Raw genomic sequence first — 4,186 nt, forward strand, 5'->3', positions numbered from 1 at the left:
CAGCACAGGGATGATTATTTACCCTTCCAGGATGGAAAGGATCAAGTGTAATCAGTCTATTCTATGGTGGCTAGCTAAGCTGCTCAAAGGATGGTGCCTTACCAAGAGCTTAACTTTAGTCTCTATTGCTAATTGGTTGAGCACTCAGCAGTCACCTATTATAGGTTCAGTGAGAAGGAGTTCTTATTGTTGGGCCCTGGCATATTACCAAGCCTGATGTTATGGCTATTCCTTTCATTACAACCAAGCGCTAAGCACTAGGATGACTAAGAACAGAACATTTTTGTTGTTTTCTATTTTGCTGCTGTTATTTGTTTTTTGGCTCTATTATTTGGTATTTTAGCAAATGTTACAATTAATAAACATGTGATATATCTTTGCTCATTTATGCAGGTCTATCTATAGGACTAAGTTTTACCTGAGTTGTTTGGTAAATTATGCTTATACTAACTAATCATTTTGTAGATAATTTTGATCAACTAATTTTATTAAGCTAATTTTAGGGATGGAGGTGTTTCAAAACTCACGACAGTTGCTTTAAGGGTTATGTTTTTATTCTGTTCACTTTGATTCCTGGGGAATAGATTTTTCCAAGTCCCAACTCAATATACAGAACCTCCCCACTCTTGGGATTCCTGGACTCCTAGGATCTGTATCAGAGTTAGCAACAGAGTTTAATTAATTAATTAAATAATAACACAATAGAAATACAGGCACATGTGTGACGACTTCATGGTCAAGGATTTTTTTTAATGTTTTGCAACTTTCTTCATAGTAGCCTAAACTCAGAATAACCCAAATGTCCATAAGCTGTTGAAGGGATATGTAAATTTGGGGATATTAATAAATAGCCATGAAAATAGATGAACTAAAGTAAAACCACTCAAAGATGGGGATGGGTCACACAAACATTATGTCAAGTAATTGAAGTCGGACTCATATAAGTACATGCTACATGATTCTATGAAGATAAAGTACAAAGCAGCCAAAACTACTGTATTGTGTTAGAATTCAGGATAGTGTTTATTTTAGAGAAAGAAAGAGGGGGTTGTAATTGGAGGGGGACATGAAAGGGACTTTTAGAATGTTGGAAAAGTCCTGTTCTTGAACGGTTTGTGATTACAGAGGCATTTGTGAAAAAAAAAATCCTGAAGCTGTATGATTGTGTTCTATATACGACTCACAATAAAAAATAAAAAGAACAAAAAAATTAAGATCTCACAGTTGTGCATGAAAATCATTATATCCCAAAACATAATTAAACTTTTCTCAGTACTTTGTAAAAATTTTACTTTGTAGAAACAACAAAAAAATGTTTTACGTGAATTCTTTGTTCACCAAAAAGAACATATTATGTTGTTATAGGATAAAATGAAGGGGTATGAAAACGTTTTCCTGATATATTAACTTTTATTAATTAAATGTTCTTTTTGATACTTTAATTTCTTTTTACTGGTCACTGAGGTCTTTTTATTTTGCACGCAAAACCACTAAGGATCTTGCCTGTGGACACCTCAGAGATTGCACTGTAGATTCTCATGGCTCCAGACAGTTGGTGGAAAGAAAGATGAGAAAAACTATGATTTGGGTCAACGACATGATTACAGAGCTAAGGTTTCTAACAGGGTTTCAGATGGTCAACTTGGCTTCTGAAGCAGTTCTAAGGAAGCAGTGAGAGAACATCACAGGGATAACAGAAGGGCATTAACTACCAGCAGCCCCTACATGTATCAACTGAGACCTTGAACTATCTGTGCAAACATCAGAAGCAGGGTTCTAGGCAGCCAACTAGTGACTGAAAGGCTCAGGTGCTCACCTGCTCAGAACTTACTTGGCTACCCAGTTTCTGAACTACTTGCTAGCAGATTTAGCCTTGCTGCCTAGTTCTTCTTCAATTATGAGGATCTGGTTGTAGTTGGCCAAGCACTGGGTTAGGCAAGGTACACCAGTCTTGATCCGCCCAGTGCAGGGCTCCACCACCAGGTAAGCAATGAAGATAACTTCGGTTATGAGTTATGAGATACCACGATGCCCCACCCATCGGACTAAGCCAGTTTGCACACCTGAAGAGAACTGGCCATGGAGCCGATCTGCTACACTTTGAGTAGGAGGCAGGTGCATGATTTCTCACCCACGGCCTTGGAAATCTGCTTCAGGCTGGTCACTGAGAGATTGTCCCCCACCACCTGGATTCCTGTGAATCCAGGTGAACTTAGCAGTGAACTTCTGCCAAGCTTCCCAGTCATCTTGGTCAAAGAGATCTTTAACAGACACCAATGGGTAGTCCTTGATGAAGGAATTGTACAGGTCGAACAACTGGTCAGGTGTGGTGTACCTGCTGATATCATTGGGAGACCTGAAGTCCAGGTCATACTTCCTTGACCTGAAGAATTCAGAGGCAGCCAAGTCCATGCCAATGGCAACCTCATCGGTGTAGCCAGCTGTCCTGATCTCATTCTTCAGCAACTCCAGAGCTTCTTTATTCTTCAGGACCAAACTAGCCTTCACCCCCCACACTGGTGGCATCTTTCCCATATTTCTTCTTGATGACATTCTTCAGGTTGTGGTATACCTCTGCTCCGATGTGCATGGCTTCCCTGAAGTTTGCTTCGCCAACAGGGAGGATCAGAGACCCTTGCATGGCCAGCTTGTTGCCAGCATGAGAACCATTGTCGATCACACTGAAGGCTGGAATGGACAAGATGACTTCAGAGTTGTCAGTCAAGTCAGCAATTTGGAGGTACAGAGGCACCCTTTATAAAAAACCTAGCCTTACAGACAGCCAGGGTCCCTCCGAAAATGAACTTAGTACTATATTTAGATTTATTTTCCATTTCATCCATCTTCATCATCCATTTGTCAGTCTTCTACTTGTTCCACATGCTCAGTTTACATAATTCCTCTGATCTACAAATATACTACATTTACCTAAAATTTTTAACTGGTAATTGTAGTGGATTGAATAGTGTCCTCCCAAGATTCTTGTCTAACCAGAACCCCAAATTGTAACCTCATTTGGAAATAGGGTTTTTGCAGTTGTAATTAATTAAGGTGGAGTCATACTGGATTAGGCTGGGATCTAAACCCAGTGACTGATGTCCTTATAAGAAGAGCGGACACATCAAAAGAGACATACAGAGGGAAGAAAACTATGTGAGGACAAAGGCAGAGATTGGGGTGATGCAGTTACAAGCTAAGGAATGCCAAGGGTCGCAAGGTCCACCAGAAGCTAGGAGGAGGCAAGGAAGGAGTTTTTCCTAAAGCTGTCACAGGAAACATGGTCCTACTGACACCATGATATTGGATTTCTAGCTTCCAGGACTGTGAAAAAATAAATGCCTGAGGTTTTAAGCCACCAAGCTTAAGGTTTTAGAGAGTAATGCTTCCACAAAGGAATTTAGCAATAATTTTATTAAAATCAGAAGTTGTAACTTTCATCTGACTATCCAGATCCCCTCACATCACTGCAGAAAAATTTATCATATTGGTAAATTACCAATCTTAATTTCAAAATAAAATAAAGTGTGCTTCTATCCTATCACGGCAGGGAAAATTATGTCTAGATTTTAAGACATGGTTTGTGACTTTTAGTTTCAAATTTGCTGTGTATTTACATAATCAATTCACAGAGTTCCCAAGAAAGAAAATAATGGAACAAAACAAAACATTATGTTGTTCCATATTCAAGTTAATTCAAGTTCTTCTCCAGTTCAAGTTAAAGGATTCACATAATTATAGGATATTAGGTAAATTAATGCATGAAATAAAGATGCAATGATATGCAACTGAGGTTCTGTTTGTTGAAGTCTTTAATTCATTTGTTGGAAAGGGTTGAAATGGTTACCTTTGGACCAGATAAGTGCCATCCAAACTTTATTATATAAAAAACAGAAAAAAAAGAGATAGGAACGAATAGGGTTAGAAAGTTGAAATAAGACTGAAAAAATTTTATAATAAACTATAAAGTTACATGTGCACATATATTAAATGTGCTGTTTAAATTCTGCAGCCCATTAATTCACTGAAATTCTTGATCTGAAGAATAGCCTTGTTACATGTTCTACAAATGAATACAAGAGAAACAACTATCTTTACTTATTCTAACATAACAAAATTCCTTCTAACTCATTTTGATTATAGTCTGTCCCTCATTTTTAATTACTCTATTTTCAAAATCAAGTACAAA

General features: G+C 38.0%; 1 pseudogene; it reads right to left on the minus strand.

Moving 5' to 3' along the window:
• Nucleotides 1–1,827: 1,827 nt before the first annotated feature.
• Nucleotides 1,828–3,296, minus strand: LOC131758294 (alpha-enolase-like; annotated as a pseudogene).
• Between the last annotated feature and the right edge of the window lie 890 nt (nucleotides 3,297–4,186).

The sequence above is a fragment of the Kogia breviceps genome, chromosome 6 (genome assembly GCF_026419965.1).
Source record: "Kogia breviceps isolate mKogBre1 chromosome 6, mKogBre1 haplotype 1, whole genome shotgun sequence".
NCBI classification, from domain to species: Eukaryota; Metazoa; Chordata; class Mammalia; order Artiodactyla; family Physeteridae; genus Kogia; species Kogia breviceps.